Genomic DNA, 23202 nt, shown 5'->3' with positions numbered 1-23202 from the left:
TTTTCTATTATTTTAGAAAAGTTAAAGCAAAGTCGAATTAAATCCGAATCCAATAGGATACAAATTCGAATCCAAAATTTTAAATCCATTCAGATTTCGGGTGCATTTGGAAGCAAGTTCTCAGTAATCAGATGATATGCGGATTTTGCTACATCTAATCCAAGTCCGAACCGATTACATTCCTAGCGGCCTCCTTAAAATCTGTATCTTAATTAGGTTGTGTTTGTCCAATAATGTCAGATTTCTCTTGATCTTTTAATCACTATGGTCCGTTTGGTTTTTGAGAAAAAGATGGGATGGGAAGCATCTTTAAAGAATATTATATTTTTCATATGTTTGTTTTAAAAGAAAAGCTGGGATTGAGAGAGAAAGAGGTGAGATGCGGGTTCCCAAAAATCGATACATGGGGTCGCACCAAAGTGATGAGGCCCCGGTGGGAAAAGAAAATTTGGCCATTTGTGAGAAAATATTATTGAGAGCACCTTGAAGACAGTCATGTTCTTCCTACACGTCATCCAATAGTCATCTCTCCGGCGCCATTTCTGACGATTTCTTTTAGCTTAAATCTGGCATCCCTTTGAGATTTTCGTTCTTTTCGGTATTGTTTTTGTCTTCGTTCATTTTATGAGTTCCCCCTTCGTCTCACCATCGTCTTCTTTCGTTGAGCGAGTTCCCCCTTCAGATCCCAACACCAGATCTGGCATCTCCGGCGCCATCTCACCATTGTTCTAGATCTTAGCATCAAATCTCTCATTTTAATGTTGGAACTCATCATATCTGGCGTTTTTTGTTGTGTTTATAATAGATCTTCCTTTTTTTGTAGTTGGGAACTCTCTAGTGCTATGTTAGGAAGAAAATCTTCCGTTTTATTACTGCTGGGAACTCATTAATGTTATTTTTTATTTTTGGTTTGTTCCAAATCTGCAACAATTGTGATTATATTTAGTTTTTGATTATTGATTTATTGTTGAGAACTCATTGTTCAGATCTTCCGGTTTGATGTTTGATGTTTATTATTGCTCTGTTTCAAGTCATCTCATGTTTTTTTTTTTTTGAGCTACTGACGGTTACAATAGTTTTTTTTTTTCTATTCTCTTACTCTGTTAATGATGTTTATTATTGCTCTGTTTCTTATTTTTCTATTGAACACTAATACGTTTTTAGCTGATTCTTTTCCTTATTATATTTGTTCGACCCAATTTTTACCATATTCTTTGTTTAGGTATAATTTCTTCTACCATATTAATTTTCTGGTTTTTCTAGTTTTTTTTATGGAATTGTAAGATAGTTTTTAATGGTTACAGGCATCTTGAGATATTAATTTTTTGGTTTTTAGCTGTAGTATATTGAGAAGAATGCTAGATTAAGGTGCCAATAACTCGAAATGAAACTGAGAAGAGCAAGAAATATGTATACTTTCTTCTCTAGAAACCAAGATTTTGGTTTCTTCAACCTCACATGTTTCTTTGTTCAAATTGTGTCACGTCGTCCCCAAAACAACTATTGTAAGAATGCATGGATTTGTCAAATTAGGATGGATCTAACAATCCTGTAAAATTTTTTCATCAATCAATCACTGGAAAACAAATTTAGCAAGATAAATGGTCTCAGCAACCAAACATAGGTGACAAAATTGAGAAAAAAAATTTCTCTTCCCATCACATCCTTTCTCATCCCATCCCATCCTTTCTCAGCAACCAAATGGAAAGGATCTATTTGGTTTGCAGACATGATAGGAATTGAAATCAGAATTAGAATCACCTATTTTTGACACCTGTTTGGTTTAATTAGGAATTAGAATCGGAATTGGATTCTGATTGTTGTTGTTTGGCTCAATTGGAGTTGTAATTGGAGTCAATTGAAAATTTTCAAATTTGTATTATTATTTTATTGTTATTTTTGTTCATATTATTTTATGAATATATACAAGTACTACTTTATTAATACTTTGTTATTATTGTTTTATTAATATTTAATAATCAATATCTTAGTATTTATCATTAATTGCTAAAAATTTTATTAATATATTACTTTTTTCTTATTACATTAATAATATTTTATTATTATTTTAATGACTGAATTATTATTTTATTATATTTTCCTATTAGTTTGTTAATACACTATTATTTTTGTTTTTATTCTAAAATTAATTTATTATTATTTTAATTATGTTGTATTAATATTTTATTTATACTTATTATTATTATTATTATATTTAAGAATTCATATCTTTGTTTGTTATTGTTAATTTAATAATATTTTATTATTTTATTAATATTAGGGTTTGAGGGTTTTCTTGCCACGAGCTCTTTACTTCTTGAGAGACTCTAGAATGGGAATCTCAAATCCTTAGGGGGGTCTAGAATGTTCATTCCTCGTTATGGGGGAATCCCTTTCCGCCAAGAATAGAAATCAAAATCCCAGTCCTACCAAACAAATAATAGAAATTAAAATGAGCCATTTTTGTTCCTATGCTAGGCACGTATTGCTAAAATCCAAACCCTAAAACCATATTTTTATTTTTCTCTCGTCAGTAACTTATTAACTAGAAATACAGACCTTGTAACGATTGATTTTGATTGCGAAGTCAAGTCGTTCAATCAAACAAGCTCCCCAAATAATTACAAACTACAAAGACATAAAAGTCATGCAATGCCGGTTAAAGGGATGACAGTCACATAGTGTTCTCAAATAATCAATTCAAGATTGTAGTCTGAAAAGTAAGACTATACAATTTCATCTCAATATGAAACTTTAGATTAATAGATTCATTAACATGGTAAATACTGTCCCCTCTCTTTACTCTCTTTCAATTTTTCATTTTCAACTTTGAAGTTTAAACACAAGCGAGCAGTCGGGGTGGAGCCCAGATTTCCTACTCACTCCCTATCCATCGTGAATTGCAATCACACATCTCTCAATTTATAATAAAGATGTGTGGCTCCAATTTACGATAGGTAGTGAGTGGATAGGAAAAGTGAGTAGGAAATCCCGAATGGTTGGGGTGACCTACAAAATTTGGAATTAGTGCAGAAATGGGGTGGAATTTGGACTTCTCATGTATACATTATCATCAATCCCTGTTGGAGAAGACATACTACGGTAAACAATAATTAAATATTCCCAGGATAAAATAGAATAAACACTTAAAGACATGAAAAACACTAAGGCTGTGTTTGTTTTAGGTGTAAATTCAATTTTACACTGATAGAAAATATGAATCGGTTTTATTTTAAGTGTAAATTCAATTTTACACTAAAATATGAACCGGTTCTATGATGGATGAAAATTCGAACCGGTTGTTTTTAAATGTTTACACGTATCATGTTTGGTTGTCAAGGTGTGTATATTTCCAAACATTCTTCTATGGATGTTAATTTAGTCTGGATAGCTTTAGCTTGTACTTAGGGGTGCCAACGAGCCGAGCTTTTCACCAGTTGCTTGAGCTCAGCTCAGCTCGTTTCAACTGAGCTCGAGCCCAATTCAGTGGCTCGATTATTAAACGAGCCAAGCTCGAGCCTACTGGAGCTTGACTCGTGAGTCGTGAGGCTCGTGAGCCGACTCGAATATAATGTTGTTGGTATATAAATTTCAACTTACTGAAATTGAATGGAAAGGACTTATTAGGCCTACTGAGAAAGTTGTTGGGTCCACTAAGAAAAAGAATAATAAAAAAGATGTGAGATACAATATAGGGGCCTCTAACGTATTGGCCCAAGAAATTGAAGCCCAATATTAATCGAACGTGTAGGGGTGGGGGTGGGGGGCATTTAAATGGTTATAATTACACCCAAATTAATTAAGAAAAATCATGGCTGAATAAATTACCTTTTATGTGACACCCAATTATCTCTCCTTAGCTATGTGCATGTCAAGAGGCATGCTCAACTGAAATCATTTTATTTTCCCCTTCGGCTATCCAATTCTTCTCTTTTGCTTTCGTTGCTTTTGACAAAGAAGAAGAAGAAATGGGCTGTACCAAGATCAAGGGAAGAAGAATCAGAATTTTGGCTCCCCAACCATTGAAGTTTCAAAACCGCTATAGCTCCGTGCCACATCGGCTGAAGAATTTGGGTCTTTGAGTTGCTGCAATCGAAAGCTTCATCAAATTACTACAACTGAAAAAAATTCTCCTATCTTGTTCGCATACAATTGATCATTGCAAGGTCTTTCTAAAACTACAAGTTGTCAAGCTTTTCGGATCATGTCCGTGACAAGACATAAATACAAGTTTGGGTCATATTCGTGATAAGAGAATCAGAGGGTTTTATTTGCCAAATAAAAAAAAAGAGTTTGTATCCCACTTATATTTTTGAAAATAAATAAATAAATTTCTTTGATTTGTCTTCATTAATTTTTGCGATCCAAATTTAACATGAAATTTGTGGCGACAAATGCAATGGGATCTATTTATGCTTCTACTTTTGCTCCTTGGGATGCATAATAACAACCCTTTTAGCCATTTGTGGCCATTGGAATGACAACTTTCATAGAGAGGGAGTAGTAATTGGAATGTTTCAGTTGTACCATATGCCTTTGGACAAGTAATTGCTTGCTAGTACTTTTTATAGAAAAATACATTTAGTCCATTAAGGCTAGAGGCTTTAAGATCTCCCGTAGAGTTAAGAGCTTCCTAAGCTTCATCATTTGTGCATTACTAAGTCCTCATTTTACTCCTTCACCGATTGATTAAAGGAATTCAGGATTCCATCTATATTTTCACTTTCACTCCTTTGAATTTATATGCAAATTTTGTAAGAAAATGATTCTTCATATCATTCATATTCACTAACCAATTGCCTCTATCCTTCCCAGTGAAGTGAAAAATATTATTTCGGTTATCATTGTACCAATATGAAAATATCTACGAAGAGTCATCTTTTTTTGACCAAATTCCCTATTTTTAGGATTTCTATAATTTCTTTTTGAACTTGGTTAAATAATTTTCTTTTTTTTTCCACAATATTTTCAAAGAATTTTTTCCATTTTTAATTTTTAAAATAACCCTTCTTGATTTTTAATAAATTGCATTCCTCTTCATTCATTGTTGGTTTTAGTCCAATATTGCATTCTTAGGCAAAGGCAAGGCACCTTGCTTCGATCTAATGTGCTGCTACATGCTTATTTTCAAGATTTCAATGTTGTGATATTTGCTTGGATCTAGTGAGACAAAAATTACAAATTTTGTGTCAAGTAGGAGTGTAAATTATATTACAAACAAGTAGATGCAAAATTGAACCAGGTGCAAAATTTGTATCTAGTTCAGATTTGCACCACAACCAAATGCAGCCAAAAGGTTATATGAAATACAAAAGAGGGGAAAAACGATTCATGCAAAATGGATTAGACTAACATAAAGTTGCCTATACCTAGTTGCCTCCGCAACATGAGTGTTGTTATTGCCTTGTTAATATTTCTTTTTAGTGCAAATAAATGCCAAAGTTTCAGATCTTTAATGGATCAGAATCGTCAGATATATCTGCATCATGTCCCATCTAGGTATGAAAGGAAATTCAAAATTGACAAATCACAAATGAGAGATTGATCTAATGAATGTTCAAAAATCACAAGTTTGCAATGTAATATTGCCTTCTACTCAAAATAAGTAATCTTTAAATGATTGATAAAAATAAATAAATTTGTCTGGTTCCTCTAAGAACTCCCAGAATTTTCTTGAATTAGCATGTTGCAGGTGGTATGAAAATTCAAGTGTAGGAAATTACTATTATCTTTCAATGTGACGCAGGGCAAAAAAGAGATGGACTGCTTTTAGGGAAGAGGGATCATGGGGACCTGAATGGCCTTAGGAGGAAAAAGAGACGAATCTTTTACACCACTCACAAGAATCTTTACTAATATAAGAAAATAAAATAGAAGTAAAAGACGACAAGTCTTTGTTTTTTATATACAAAAAAAAAAAAACTACAATTTACAAATTTATAAAAAAATGTTCAGAGATGGCATAGGCATTGATATCACTCACTAGGTCTGTTCTCAGCCAGAATTTCATGGACACATAAAGAGCAATCAGAATCCAACATATGTCTGGGTTTCTGACTGAATAGCACAACTAAAATAGTCCATCTAATTTTTTATAAGCAAAACAATTCACATTTTTATTTACAAAAAGCAAAATCTCCAAATGTACAAAAGATGACCATACAGTGAACAAAGCAGCAAAAAGTTGATCACACCCTTCTTTTTACACTATTTCCTTTACATTGATTTCCCCGGTCCAGGTTCAACCCAACATAAGTTTGTCTTTGAAAATCCTGCTCTGACCAAATCATCTGCCTAACTGTTTTTTTATCTAAGAACCTACCCAAACAAGCAATTCATGCAGATCCCCAATGCCGTAACATGATCACCAGAAATGCAGGACCCAATGCACATCATTCCCAGATTTAAGCCAACCTGAAGAATTTACACAACACTGAAGGATTGGCTTCTACTCTAAATGCTCAAGTGTCATGCACGGTTCATGACAAGGCAAAAGAGATTGTTCAGTTAATATCTGCTATGGCTGAAATTTGAAGAGGTAGCTGAGCTCATAACCTTCCATGATTGAGACACCACTATGGCATGCCACACAGAAATTCTTAGAGCAACCTAGGAGAACCAACACTGATATCATCATATGGCTTTAGTCTAAATTGGACATGCTCAAATTGCCCCATTGAATTGGAGAATCCAACCAGACAGGTAATGCAGGCCTGGCAATTCCAACTCCGGCTCCAATTCCAGTAACCTAGGAGGATTATTCAACATAGTCAGCAAAAAAAAAAAAATGTTTATTACTTAGCATGGAGCTTAGAAATATAAAAGTACAGGATAATGAAAGAAAAAATGTAAAAGCTTCCAGAATCCGTTTAAGGATACTAAACTCTGATTGTTTTGGCTTCATGAATATAGCAGGAGAAATTAAATATGCAATTGAATAGCTTACATGGTCAAAGACTTGATCATGTGGAAACACCAAAATATTTGCTATTCTAATAAGAGAAATGTTAGTAAGCAAGTTTATGCAACTCTTAGTTATCTTCACCCCAGAGATAAGGTGGAACCCATGAAAATGCATGTCCAACATTGCCATGTCAACTCTCCAATCATGGTTGAATGCATTAAATATGTATCTTACTGTATTGTATGATATATGTCAGCTTTCAGGGTTAAATAATAATACTAGGTGAGCATTAATGGTGATAAGATGGACACAGATTGAAACTAAAAAAGAGAGAGAATTGATCATTTTAGACTAAAATGTGCACAAACTCATTTACTAGTACTCGTCCATAAATACTAACGTGTCAGAGTCATGTAATGATCAGGATCTAAAAGAAATGTGTCCAAAAAATAACGGTCCATTGCTGCCGCTTACTTCTATATACATTTTCTGTGGTCATGTAAAAATGCTTCCTCGGCTATATTGAATTCCTCCTTTGGATGAGTCTTCTTTGACGATGTATCCTGTTGAGGACATGATATGTATATAATGGCAATTAGTAGTTGTCTCCATACACAACTCAGTCCGATATGACATCTTTTGAAGCACCAACAAAATTGGACCAAACTTTCATCATGTTTTAACATATTCAACAAGCCACGGGTGAGATTTCTTCTAGAGGATAGTCCATAGGTTTCTAAGGTTGCTGCCCAACCTCAGACTGGGAGTAGAAGGAGATAGCAGCCCTTTTATCCAAAGTTGAACTTAGAAAATTGGGAGTTGAAGGAGATAGCAACTCTCTTATCCAATCTCCAAGGCCGTTGCACAACCTCGGGTGTTCTAGAGAAAATGATTTGGAAGTGGAAAATAAATGCTTCTCTTGTCTATTTTTTCAAAAGACAAACTTACAGACAAAATAAAAACAACTGAAGCCACAAGTTGTTAGTTATAATAAAAATAGTTGAACTCACTCTCCATCACCATAAAGATCTCCAACAACAAGGCCAAAAAAAATTGATACAAACATTTCTAATACTAGAGCCTTTGTTTAGTCCAAACAATAATTACCCAAAATCGACTTGATGAGTTATTAGTTACAAGGGCCTAATTTTTTAAGATATTCAAAAATCTTTGCTTATTAAGAATTTGATAAGCATGATAGATCCATGCTTTTCAATTAGTGTGGAATACAATGATTGGAAGATTTTAAAATAGTTCTCTTAACAATTTAATAGAAAGTTCAATGAACATTTAATAAACTTAATTGTCAATACATAAGAATAAGAGCTTGTCAATGATAAGCTTTTTGGATCGGACCACTGACCCAACGTACACAACAAAACTTCAATACATAACAATAAGCGCATTCACAACTTAAACATCTTTAATATATCCAACGATTTCATATCAGAGCATATAATAAACTTAGCTGTCAAATTCCAAATCCATTCAAGTTGTTCATTTGGTTAACTGGTCAAGGTGTGATTAACCAATTTTTATTATTAAAATTTGAAATCATAAAATACTTATATGTATGCATTGCAATATCCTAATGGTCCCCCAAATATAAAATAAAATTTCATTGCAAGTCTTTGATTTAAGGCCATGTTTGGTTTGCAAGAAGATTTGGGTGGGATGAGAGAGAAAAACGGAAAAGCGGTTGAAATTTTCATGTTCCATATTTTGGTTGCAAAAGGGTAAATAGTGGGAAAATCAACCCAAGTTTAATTAATTAATTAATTAGTAATGTTTTACTTATTAATATTTTCATAAAATAATTTTATAATTAATAATTATTATTAATTACTTAAATTATTAATTGTTATTAGATTCATAAACCAAAAAAATATTAGATATTTAATAGCATATTAAAAAAATAATTGAAGAAAAAAATTCATAAATAAGATGAAATAGAAAATAGTGAAAAATTAATCAATAAAAATTTCATAAATAATTATTTTTTGAAATGAAATATTAAAATTATTAATTAAGTCATAAGTATTAAGAAAATAAAATATTAATTATAAAACGTAGAATAGTAAAAATTCAAAAAATAATTTTTATTATCAATTAACTTAGAAATAACAACAAAGTATTTAATAATTTTATTAAAAGTAATTAAACTAAGTAATTTATCGATGAAAATTAATTTTGTACATTATGAATTAATAATATTAAAATATTAAATTTATGAATTAAGTCATGGAAATTAATAAAATTTAATATTACTAATAACTTATAAACTAACAAAATGTAAAATGTTAATTAATTAAAATAATTAACTAACTAATTATGTATTTTAAATAATTAATATCTAATTAAGAATGAATTACTAAATAATAAAAAGTATTTTTAGTTACTAATTAACAAAAAAACTAATATTTAATTAACTAAATAATTAATGAATAAATAAATCAGGATTTTATTATAAATCTAATTAGTGATTCAATAATATGATTAAATAATAAAAATTCTAAATAATTAATAGTAAAAATAATATTATTAATTAATTCACATTAATTGTTAATAAAATAAATTTGAAATATAATTCTTAATAAATAATTGATTAGAAAATTATCAACATTAAATAATTATAAAGTTTTTCAATAATAAATTAATAAATTTTACTAGGGTTGATTTTCCCACTATTTTCCCTTTTGCAACCAAACAATGGAACATGAAAAAATTTCCACCCATTTCCCCTTTCCCATCCCGCCAAAATCTTTCCACAAACCATGCACAACTGTAAATCAAAGACTTGCAATGAAATTTCTTCTATATTTGGGGTACCATTTGGGTATTGCAACGGATACCTATAAGTATTTATGATTTCAAATTTCAATAATAAAAAATGGTTAATCATACCTTAACCAGTTAACCAAGAAACAACTTGAATGGATTTGGAATTTGACAGTTAAGTTTATTATATACTCTGATATGAAATCGTTGGATATATTGAAGATGTTCAAGTTGTGAATGCTCTTATTTTTATGTATTTAAGTTTTATTGTGTACGTTGAGTCACTGGTCCGATCCAAAAAGCTTATTATATGTTCATTGACAAGCTCTTATTGATATGTATTGACACTTAAGTTTATTATATCATTGAACTTTCTATTAAATTGTTAAGAGACTATTATAAAATCTTCCAATCATTGTATTCCACACTAATTGAAAAGCATGGATCTATCATGTTTATTAAATTCTTAATAAACAAAGATTCTTGAATATTTTAGAAAATTAGACCCATGTAACTAGGAACTCATCAAGTCAATTTTGGGTAATTATTGTTTAGACTCAACAAAGGCTCAAATATTAGATATGTTTGTCTCTATTTTCTTGACCTTGTCGTTGGAGATCTTTGTTGTTTATGGTGATGGAGAGTGATTTCAACTGTTTTCATTATAACTACTTGTGGCTTCAATTGTTTTCATTTTGTTTGAAACGTCTTGTGAAAAAGTAGATAACAGAAGCATTAATTTTCCACTTCCAAAACATTTTCTCTAAAACACCCGAGGTTGCGTTGCGGCCTTGGAGATTGGATAAGAGAGTTGATATCTTCTTCAACTCTTTGTTTTCTAAGTTCAACCTTGGATAAGAGGGCAGCTATCTCATTCAACTCCAAGTCCGAGGTTGGGTAGTAGCCTTAGAAACCTATGAACTATCCGTTAGAAGAAATCTCACTCATGACTTGTTGAATATGTTAAAACATGATGAAAGTTTTTCATTGGTCCAATTGTGTTGGTGTTTCCAGAGATGTCATATCGGACTGAGTTGTGTAAGGAGACAATTACTAATTGCCATTATATACGTAGTGAGCATCAAAGGGACCCTTGGACATGGTTGTACAGGCCTCAACCAGAAAGGGGATGCTTGGACATGAACATGTGACTTCTCTCATTTTTTATATGTATTTGACAATGATTTAAACGCAATTGAGTACAATGTAGCTTCGGTCATCTAGAGAATTGATTCCAAGAAATTGGTTGTTGTCGAATGTGATTTTAGTTTTGAGAAACAAGAAATAGATGATTGTGCCAAACACATTTGGCGATTCTCGGGATGAAGATTCTCAGAATCCATTCTTTTCAAATGAAAGGATTCGATTGGATAAACAAACAATCGACTAATGATAAAAAACACCGACAACTAGAAAGACAAAGAATTACATAATATGAAGCTAGCTAGCTAAAGCTTTTTAGTAGCTAGCTAAATTGATAAACTTCCTGAGTTGTTTTATTTTTTTCCTTTGTGAATATTCTACAAGGAATACACATTTCTTACAAATATAGAAAGCAACTAGAAACCCTAGAATTAAAAAACAAATCCTATTGGAGTCAGCTACATTAATCCTATGTTGTCATTCCATTTTTTTCAATGCCTTATATAGATAAATTATGGACCCTTAAATGATTTCTCTCTACTACAACCCATGTCTTTATCAATGGCTCTTCTAGCCTCTAGAACTTGTAACAAATCACTTCTTACAGATTTTGTAGATGGTCTCCTTTGCACGTAACAAACCTTCTTATTCTACTTTCCCTCATTTTATTACCTGTTGAAATACTCCTAGATTAATTCAAAAAAGCTGATTTCTAACCTTATATTTTCTAGTTTTCCCTCTTATCCATCTCAATGTTTACATTCCCACCACACTCATTTTTGAACATGTTGTCCTGACTTCCCAACATTACTCCATATAACATTGCTCATTTTACAAAATTTTCCTTTGAATCGAAGTGGTATTCTCTTATCATATAAGACTCCATATGCACCACTATCTTGTCCATCATACTCACATTTTTATATGATAAGTTTGAAACTTGTATAAGTGACCATGCAATATATGCTAAGTTACATTTTGAATGGACCTAAGCCCAAACCAGTGTAAAATCATCAGTTTGGGTACCGAAGTTGCACCCCTAGTATATGCCTATCATACCAATGTCAAACAAAATACTTACTAAGATTCAACAACATGTATTGCATGATCACTTATACATCACTCCGAATCCAGTGCACTTGTATAAGTGATTTTTCTTCAAGTCCAGTTCAAATGCTACCATGTTAAAAGTGATTAACCAGCAACCATCTCTTCTCCAATGCTTCTCGTTTATCTTTCCTATTTTACTTTCTGCTGTTAGAAACAGAAAATAAAGTCAGATAACCAGTTCTAACTCTTTCTAGAACCCTTAAATTTCCCTCCATATTCTTCAAACCACCACCACCATCATCTATTTCAATGAGTGTCAGGATTTCTAATCAAGAGTCCATTGTAGCTCAAACCAACTTCTTCAAGCTTCCTAGGGTAAGGAGACAATAGAAGAGAACTCAGGAAAGTTTGTCACTTGGAAGAGATATACTAATAAGGACAAGAGAATACAAGCAATGCAGAGGAGAAACTAGAGGGGACCAAAGAGATTTGTGATAATGGAATAGAAAAACAGAGAAGAAACTTTTGTGGTAGCTCCCACCTTGTTGAAGTATTCTCCCCATTCCCACATATCTCCTTTTCAAAATGACTGTATTGAAACCTTTACTACGAAAACTAGAAAATCAGAACCAAAGATAATGACATATTGTGAAGGTATGGAAAAGCATAAAAAAAGCATGTAAACAACAAAGAAAGAAAAGATTGCAAGTAAATGCCTGCACTATGTAGGAGAAATGGCTCTCCTTCTCTGGAATTCTTCATGAACTCATGTGGCTTCAATTCCAAAATTTGACTGTTGGGGTTGCTGAATTTCCATTAACGAACTTTTACCATGGCTTCGGTTGATGATGTTGTATTTGTGTGGTAATGGAATTTAAAATTCTTCAGGAGTTACGGGCTTACAGTCTTTGATGAGAACCAAAATTCAAGATAACTTGACTGGTTTCTGCCTGAGGTGTTAAAATCAAGGGACAAGCATCTCAGCATCAGGTCAAGTGGTTCTTACTTTTTACATGCCATTAAATCATTTGGGATCTAAGCAAAACCCCTTCAAGTTCAAAAGCACTAAAACTAGACTCTTTCTAGATGTACTCTATAAATAAAACTTTTAAAACATACAAAATGGTATGTTTTAACAGATTGTACCACAAAAGAACTGTATGTTTAAGATATTTAATTAAATTTAGCAAGAAATAAGTCTTGAGAAATGATATTTAACTTCTAAAACTAGATATAGAACCATGATATAAGCATATAACATGAAATCAGTACCCATATATGCAGCTGGAATTTTTGGAAATGAAGTCTTATCTCCATTTCCTTTATCTGTCTCGGTTGTTTGTATCAGAGCATCAATAGGTTGATCCAGAAAAAAATAAGGTTAGTCCAGAAAAATTAGTCAAGTAAAAGCACTATCAATAATGCCACCATGATCCAATAGAAGTATAGGGGAAAAGAAAAAACAGGATATTTATGAGATCACTCTATCTAAATTCCATTCAAGTGGTGGGATGCGTATATATATTCTCTGTTTAGTTGTGTCTCTCTTTTGGGTGCTTATATATATATATACACACACACACATTCTCTATTTCATAATAAAATTTCTCTTGCATTACCTATCAAAAAAAAAAGAAAAGAAAAAAATGACAGTACTATTTCAATGGGTTCCAAAGGATGCAAATGAGCTGGCTGACTTTAGCTAAGCAAGGGGTATATAGGGAGCAATTGTACTGGGCTCAGTTTGTAATTGCTTTTTCCTAGGGATTTTGTTTACCCCTGTTCTTGGAACCTTATTGTACATATTTGCTTACATTAATGAAATGAATAGAGGTGACCTTTAAAAAAAATCTAATAGAAAGAACTAAATTATTAGGCAAGTCAATACTACGAAACTCTTGTATAAAAGTTATAACATCAAAAAAGCGACTAGCAGCCTGTCTTTTAAGCTTGGAAGTACAAAAGAAATCTTGATGCAAGAACCTAAAGCCTTGCTACATCAAATCACACTACATTAATTGAGATTTTGGTAGAAATCAATTGCAAAGAAGAAGAGATGAGAAAGGAGCAGAGGAAGACTGATATGCTTCATATCATATTATCACAGATTCCCTCTCTGAGTAAGAGGTTGCAATTGGAGAAATTGTTTAAATAATATACCTCTTATGTTATTGAGGCTGGGTGTTGGTGCAATGGTTGGGTTGCTTCGTTGCGACTTGGGTGACCATGGTACAAATCTTGGAAATAGCCTCGTGCACTGGCAACAATTGGGAGAAGCATAAAAAGTCAACACTTCCCATTTCTCATTAGGTTTCCTCCCATACTAAAAAGACTTTTGCAAAGAAAACCATGATCCATTAGCGTCCACCCCAACATTTTGAAACAGACAACACACTTAAAAAGAAAAAACAAATAGAACCAACAAATTTTTCCAATCTCTAGACCCACTTTGGCAGTTCAATTCTCTATAAATCCTTTGTTATTACTCATTCCTTACCAGCTACTCCTAAACACCAATCAAAGCATTGATCATATCTTAACTCAGAGTCTCAGACAAAAGTAGACAACTACAAAATAAATCTCAAAACCAATAATATCACTGGATATGAATATCGGAATCATAAAGACAAGCATCAAATTGCTATTTTCAACCTTTTCTCTAACCCAAATGAGAAATTGCAAAATCCTCTATCTACTCGTTACTTGTCTGAAAGAAAAGCCCCATCAAGACCAATCAATCTTTGCATCTCCAAAACCCAACATCTAATAGTAATTTTCTTACAGAATTTCATACGTTATTTTTTGATCAATAGAATTTCATACGTTATGGTGAGACTAAATGTCTGAATCTGAAAGCCAAATTGAAATTTAACTCAACGAGAGCGCCGCGTTTGTTGCTAAGCCTCTGCAACAATGTCTTCGTCCGCTTGAAATCTACTTTGGAATTGAAAACCTATTGGAAATCCATATAGACGTTTCCTCCAGATCCTAGATTCTTGTCTCCAAACCCAAGAACCCTATACGATGACCACAGACAACTCAAAAACCAACAAGATTTGATGAATAAAAAAGCGAAAAAAAAAAGGAAAGACGAAGACAACTAGTTTCTTGGGTTCTGGCCTTCTGGGCCTCTGCTTAGACTTGCGCCGCAACCAAAACCAAATCCCCTAAATTTGTTCGAGGTTGGAGGCACAAAGGAAACTTTAATGCAAGAAGGAAAACATAACTTTAATTACATTATACTAATTTAGAATGTTTTCACAAAAATTAATTGGAACTATAAAAAAAAAAAAATCATGAATAAAAGAAAAGGAAAAAGAATCACAGGTTTTCAGATTATCAAGCTCAATACTCTGAGCATCTTCGGGTGGAACAAGCCTTCAGTACCAAAAGATCGACTCGCGGAGGTAGCAACAGAGACCGAAGTCACAATTAAAAACTAGCGAGCGAGCGAGCGAGAGAGAGAGAGGGTGAGAGAGAGAGAGAGATTGTAGGTATGGAATAATGGAAATGGTATTTGGGTTTTGAATTTTCTAATTGCGCTTTTTAGTTCTAACGGTAGTCTCTATGCGACTTAAATGAATTGGGTTCGGCTTCTGTCGGTGCAAAGCCAGTGCTGAAACCGTTCGCACACTGCGAGGATGCGCCACGCGCGTCCTCAATTCGTACATTATCTAGACTCGTGCGAACTCTCTACACCCCGTTCGGCTTCGAGCTTCAGTCCAGGCACGCAATATACGCTCACCGTGCGTACAAGATAAGGATGCGCCCTGCGTCTTTTAATTCGTGCCTTGGTTTAATACGTGCGAAATGAATTAAACGGAGTCTATCATTCATGCCGTTAGCTTCTCATTAGTTTCTTTCCACTTCCTGCTCGAGACTCACCGGACTCTGCCGTCACCAGTCACCAGTCACTCTCACTCTCTCCCTTTCCAACCGAAGGTGATTAACAGCCATCACTGGATCCCTCAGGTATTTTGGACTCTGCCATGATAGAAACCGGACTGCTATCACCGGCGACTGATAGAAGCCAGTTCTAGGCCATCAGTATCGACGATCATGCAGCGTTTACTACTGTCCTCCACCTCCACTATTGCCACGACCGGCACTGCATTTTCCTACTTACGCAAGCTGCACCATTGCTGCAGAGAACCAGATTAAGAGCATGGAGGTGAAAAGTGGCGGTATTTCAAGAAGGTTTTTTCCAGCGAGATTTAAGGGGTCATACAGACGGCTCTTCTGGTGGGGTTTCCGAGAGAAGAGTAGCTGTAGGTGGATTTGGAGACCAAAGGCTAATAAGGCGGAGGAATGCGGCCATTCATGTTCAAAGCTGGAGACTGCAGATAATCTCCGTTCAACTCCTCCCACTCCCACGGCGGGGTTTAATGGCTGTGAGTCCATTCTTCATGGTAGTACAACTGTTATGATCAAAAATCTGCCCAACATATTGAGGTTTTCCTCTCTCCCTCTCTTTGTATATCCAAAAAGCACTTCTAGTCCCTAGACTTTTTGCTTGAGAACTGTTCTGGAATGGCACTTGCCTTAATTTTTGCCAAATTCTTAAGCTCTGTAGATTAAGGTTTTCTTTTCTCGATAAGTAGTCCCAAAGTTTTTGAAGTTGCTTCAGCCTTCAATACTGTCCTCAGTTCTCAGTGACGTCTCTTTCCATTCCTCTATTTTGGCATTTGCATTTACATTGTATCTCTTAATATGCACGCATGCATGGCGACATATATGGATCATGGATGCATTTTTTCTCTTGCAAAATATTTACGTTAGCAAAGTCCCAGTTTTGGAATTTAAATGATTGTTGCTTGCAACATATCATGACCTCGAATCCTGTTTGTATTTCTTCATTAATCTACACACACTTTCTCTCTCCGTTGCATTTTGTTTTGTTTTTTCTTCTGAACTTGTTATCTGTACTTCATGTCAGTAGGGAGATGTTGCTGGGCTTACTTGACAAGCACTGTGCTAAGATCCAGGTGAGCTTCATCTTTCTATCTCATTTTCTTTCTTTCATGCATCCAGTTTTTGTTAATCTGGGTTTGTTTCAATTTCCTTCTGTTCCATCTGGTTCAGGAAAAGGAAGTTCTTCTTGCACGTTTCCGGGCATCCAACTTCGCTTGTGATACAGTCCATGGCTGCAGACGACATTCTCCAGATTGAAGGTTGAAACCGACTCCCCGAGTGGCAGAGTGAGAAAACACGAGACAACGACGATGACACCTCCACTTCTTCTTGTTTTCGGTGGCCATCTCTTCTCTCATCGGACTCCTTTGTCCATAGAATCCTCCATTCTTGCTTGTTCAGCAAAATGATCACCGTTGACAGGAGTCCGGCTTCTATCAGTCGCCGGTGATAGCAGTCTGGCTTCTATCAGGGCAGAGTCCAAAATACCTGAGGGGGTCGCCAGTGATGGCTGTTAATCACCGCCGGTTGAAAAGGGAGAGAGTGAGAGTGACTGGCGAAGGTAGAGTCCGGTGAGTCTCGAGCAGGAAGTGGAATGAAAACCAACGACATGAAGGATAGACTCTGTTTAATTCATTTTGCACGTATTAAACCAACGCACGAATTAAAAGACGCGTGGCGCGTCCTCATGCTGCGCGAGCGTATGTAGTGTGCCTGAACTGAAGCCGAACTCCTTATAACAACTAACGAGTAGACCTAGCAATTGAATTGGGTGGGTCGGGTTCGGGTTGAATCAAGACACTTTGGGTTGGTTTCGGGTTGGATCGACAAATGTTAAACTTAAATGGGTCAAATCGGGTCATTCCTAAAAATAATTGGAAATTTAAAAAATAAAGGAAAATACCAAAATACTAAAATTAAATGAATTATCCTTAAAATTCTAACAATAAAATAAAAAACTTGAAACATTAACGATTCAAAAAGTAAACGATGAAGTGTAAAGACTAAATAGTATAGATTAAAGAGTGTAAACTTTTAACAAAACATAAATAGTCGCAATTAGACCTGACAATCTGGTTGGCCCATGGCCTAACCCAGTTTTTTCTGGGTCGGATCAGATCGTTCTTACATTCAGGTAACTAAATATGAGACCTGAACTTTGTTTTATTGGGTTGGGTCAACTTTTTTCTAGGTCTACTAGCAAGCAACAAGGGAGAGCCGCTGAACAATGCCCCCATTCTCACACCTGGTGTTAGAGGTGACCATGTGTGGGTTTGGTTCAATTCCATGGCAGAACTTGGTTTCAAGTTTTTGGAACCGGAACCTACCCTTGAAGGTCAGTTCTAGCCTTGGTGGTTCTGCGGATGGTTCCAGGGTCTACCCGTGGAACCCTATTTTTTTATCTTGTAGTGTCCCCTTACCGTACCCTCTATGCTTCGATTATGTCTGGGCATTCTCTAATGAGAGAGAGAGATGGAGGGGTTCAAGCTTCAGACCTCTGAGAAGGCAACTTATATACATGAGCAGCCCAACATGTAGCACTTGTCATTTAGACTGCATCACGTCTTCGACCTTAATCCAATTAGAGAGATACACGTGTTCATTGTTTGGGACGATGGGATTGCTATGATGAGTTCACTACCTGTGACATGCAGAGAGAGAGAGAGACGGAGATAGAGGAGGATAGATAATAGATTGTTGCTGCTACGAACAATGGAGACGTAGAAGATGGTGAACAGTGGAGAAGAAGGCCGCTTCCCCTGCCTCCTTCCTCTTTTGGATGTTTCCTATACCCAAACCACCTCCATCCCTGCTTCTAGTGACTACTGACTACCCCCATCTAATTCTATAATCTATTCTCTCTAACATTTATTTCCACAAGAACTCTCTCATTAACTTTTTTAGGATTCAACTCACTTTTCCCGGGACCCTAAAGACAGAGAGATAATAAACCACCTTGTTGGTTAAAGTTCATTTTATCAATATGATCTTAGCACCCAAATAAAGGATTTTTTTCTTCTAAGAGGGTAGTTTCCTAGTGAATCTATCAATTACTGGGCTTCAAAAGTTACTCTTTCTTGGATTATCCCCTAGAGGTAGGGGATAATCCAAGAAAATACTGTTAATTATGGATATAAAATTGTATTTATAAAATACTGTAATTATTAAAAATATTTTATTTATAAAATACTGTTAATAAATTTAGTATTTAAATACTGTTAATTAAATTAATACTGTATACTTAAAATACTGTTAATTAATAAATATAGTATTTTTTGATATAATGTAATTAAACATATTAATATTATACTACATTAAAAATTATACTTTAATTAACTAAATACAAATATACTACAATTAATTTAACATATACTGTATTAATTAATACTGTATTTAGTTAACAGTAATTTAAAATTAATTAATAGTAATTAATTACATTTAACATTAACTAAATGAAATACTGCATTTTTCTAATACTGTTAATTATTATTATTATTATTATTATTATTATTATTATTATTATGTTTTTATGGATATAAAATTGCATATATTTATTATACATAACATACTGTTAATTCATAAAATACTGTAAATAATTAATTAATACTATTAACTTATAAATACTCTAATTAATACTGTTAATTAAATGTTGTAATTAATACTGTTCATTAATAAATATAGTATGCTTTCAAAATACTGTAATTGATATTGTTAATTTATAAATACTGTAATTAATATTGTTAATTAATAAATATAGTATGTTTTTAAAGTACTGTAATAATTTAAATTATAGAAATACTGTATTTTTCAAAATACTGTATTTATCGATTAAATAAAATACTGTAATTAACACTGTTAATTTATAAATACTGTAATTAATACTATTAATTAATACTGTTAATAGAATCTAGTTTTTCAAAATACTGTATATATGTTATACATTTATTTATATATATAAAATACATATATATATATATATATATGTTATTTATTTATTTATAAATATATTATTTATATTGTATTTTTATAAATTTGTTATATTACTTATTCTTTTATAAAAACATGTATATATATGATGAAAATAATTAAAAAAATACTTGTATTTTTTGCTTTTTATTTATTTAAATTGGTATATTTTATTTTTCTTATAATAATTTGTTAATTTTTAAATAAAACAAGTTGGATCGGATTAAACCCATCTATTCAACTTATTGATAGGATTCAAATTCAAATCGAAGATGATAAGATCCGATGGAATCGAATCCGCCGTGAACAGTGTCAGATCGGATTCGGATATTCCCTTATTCAAATTTGTTCCGATCTATTTGCATCTAGGGCTGTTCACGGGTCGGGTTGGGTCGGTTTACTAAGGTTTTTCCATCCGACCTGACCTGGTCGGGTTACCTAAGATGGAAACCTTAACCGACCCAATGTTAAGCAAAACCGACCTAGTCGGTCTGTCGGGTTGGGTCGGTTTGGGTCAGTTTCGACTCTAAGTTCAACCATGCCCCCCATGGCCACCTAGTTTTCTGGAAATATATTTAAAACTGAAATATGTATTTTAGAAAAAATATATATATATATATATATATATAAACAAAAATATACATACAAATATATTGAAATATTTATTTTCTGGAAATATATATCTGACATATTTCACAATATATATTTTTTAGATATAGATATTGGAATATATATTTTCAGATATTTCAGTTTTTAGTCAAGTAGGAACTAAGTCAGGTCGGTTCGGATCGGTTTTGGTTTTCACACAAGAAAACCGAAACCGACCCGAACCATCGGTTTATGAATTTGTACAACCTGAAACCGACCGGTGTTGATGAAAACCCGGCCGACTCGGGTTGGGTCGGTCCAAGTTGGTCAGGTTGGGCCTTCTTATGAACTACCCTATTTGCATCCATATTTAGAGGCCAACCTAGATATTTCAATGTCCATTTTGAAAACCTTACAAACTATGATCTTAGCTCTCCCTCTCATCTTCCCCTCATCCATGTTAATCCAACCACATAGTTCTTATCAAAATTAACTTTTAAGTTTGATATATATTTTTTTAAAGTTGAACCACCCATTTCAAATTTTTAATCCACCTAACATCAATCACCCTCACATAAAAGAATTATATCATCAACAAATTGTAAAATGAGTGACATGTATCATATCCCTCCTAACCCTCCATCCCCTCACCAAATTTTTAGAGTCTATGCTTTCACTTTTAGTCTGTCCAATACTTCCATAATTGTGGTGGACAAGAAAGGGGAAAGGGGGCCTCCTTGCTTGATTCCTCTAATTGATAAAACGTGATCAACCGCTGTCCCATTCACCAAAATTAAATAAGGACATATTTCAATACAGCCTAGTGTCAACTTACACCATTTATCCCCAAAGCCAAAACACTCCATTACCTACATTGAAAAAGATTAGTCAGTCATATCATAAGCCATCTCCAAATCCAGTTTATACAGTACAGATTTTCAACTTGTCTTCACATCATCCACACTCTCATGAGCAATTAAAATTTGACCAATATATCTATTCCCCACAAATTCACTTTGATTCTATGAGATTAAATGAGAAAGCACCAATTTAATTCTTCGAGAAAGCACCTTAGCTATGATTTCTTTCTTTTTTCTTTTGGATTATGAATGCTTCTAAAGCCAGCGGTACCTTGAACTCAAACCTGAAACTGGCAGTACCCTGATCGAACTCAACCTATCAAAAGAAGTTCCAAGAACAGAGCAGGTGCCCACACCTGGTTTGTTTATCTTAGATTTTTCATACATCTTTGATCTACGTTTTGCATTTCTTTTATTTTTAGAAAAAGTGTTCCTAAACTGGGGTTGGACTATTGGAGTTATGCTACTGCACCACGCAGCCCCATCATCGATGGGTTACATCTAGGGGTGTCAATTGGACTGGACTTGGTCCAATCCGATCCAATTCAATGTGAATCCATTACAAATGGACCAGGTCCAATCCAATCCAATAAATATTTTGGACCAGTCCAATTCAATGTCTGGACCGTCCAATCTGTTCTAATTTGTTTTAATTTAGATTGCTTTCAACCAAAATCCAGTCCATTGATACCTATATTCATATCTTATATCAATGGACCAGATATTGGCTTAACTCAGCCCAATCCAATATAAATTTATTACGGATGGACCAGGTCCAATCCAATCTAATAAATATTTTGGACTGGACTGATCCAATTCAATATGTTTTGTTGGTCCATCCAAATTGATTTTGGACTAGAAGGGGTCCAATCCAAAACCGGTCCATTGACACCCTTAATTACCTCATCACCCTCAAAACTAGTCAAATGATTTCTAACATGCATTTAGAGTATTTAAGGATCTAGATAATCTTTTCAAATATGGACTATTCCCATGTTATCCGTTGAGTGCATGTGCCCATCAATCCCAGCAATATCGCAATTCATATGCAAGATTGATGTGGGGGCGTTATTTATTAATATTATTGTTATTTTTGCATTAAAAAAAAGCCAACAACTAAACAATCAAACTGGATCGACTCGACTCGATGGTCGGTTCTAAAAGAACCTATTCAATTTTTGTTTAGCAAATGATAAAATACGATACATTGATTTGGTTGCGGCACTACAAGAAAAACGGTCAAAGGCGGTGGTCGTAAGACCACAGGCTTAGCCCTTTAGACCGCTGCCTCAGAATTAAGGTGGCGGTCCTAAGTCCGCCCCCTAAACCACTGCCGGCTTAGGTCAAGACCGCCACGTTAGTCTGAAAAGACTATCGCGGTTCAGTCATTCCTAAAGCGGTGGTATATCAGAACCTCCGGCTCAGAGTTAATAAAGGTGGCGGTCTAGACTGCTGGCTTATAACCCTTTAGACCGCTGCCTTAGGTCGCTCAAACTATTACTAATGTTTTTTGGTGACGGTTCGAACCATCGGCATAGAACTCTCTAGACGGCCGCCATAGGTCAGTCAAACTGTTGTTTCTGTTTTTTAGGTGGTGGTCTGGACCGCCGCCTTAGAACTCTTTGGACCGCCGCTTTGGGTCAGATTAAATCCATCGATTTTTCTTATAATAATTTGTTAATTTAAAAAAAAAAACAAGTTGGATCGGATTAAATCCATCGATTCAACTTATTGGTAGGATTCAAATTCAAATCGAAGACGATAAGATCCGATGGAATCGGATCCGCCATGAACAGTGTCAGATCAGACTCGGATATTCCCTTATTCAAATTTGATCCAATCTATTTGCATCCCTACTTAGAGGCCAACCTAGATATTTCAATGTCCATTTTGAAAACCTTACAAGCTATGATCTTAGCTCTCCCTCTCATCTTCCCCTCATCCATGTTAATCCAACCACATAGTTCTTATCAAAATTAACTTTTAAGTTTGATATATATT

The 23202-nt window shown here is 34.0% G+C and overlaps 1 long non-coding RNA gene across 1 annotated transcript; it reads right to left on the bottom strand.

Moving 5' to 3' along the window:
- Positions 1 to 6088: 6088 nt before the first annotated feature.
- Positions 6089 to 15434, bottom strand: LOC109114212 (uncharacterized). The gene is made up of 3 exons (XR_016078318.1): positions 15201 to 15434; positions 14036 to 14132; positions 6089 to 6748 (listed from the first exon to the last, which is right to left on the bottom strand). It is a non-coding gene; the product is annotated as an uncharacterized LOC109114212 (long non-coding RNA).
- Between the last annotated feature and the right edge of the window lie 7768 nt (positions 15435 to 23202).

This window comes from Nelumbo nucifera, chromosome 7 (genome assembly GCF_055504915.1).
Source record: "Nelumbo nucifera cultivar China Antique chromosome 7, China Antique-T2T, whole genome shotgun sequence".
In the NCBI taxonomy this organism is placed as follows: domain Eukaryota; kingdom Viridiplantae; phylum Streptophyta; class Magnoliopsida; order Proteales; family Nelumbonaceae; genus Nelumbo; species Nelumbo nucifera.
The sequence above is the reverse complement of the archived record's forward strand: the minus strand, read 5'-3'. Positions and strand labels throughout refer to the sequence as shown.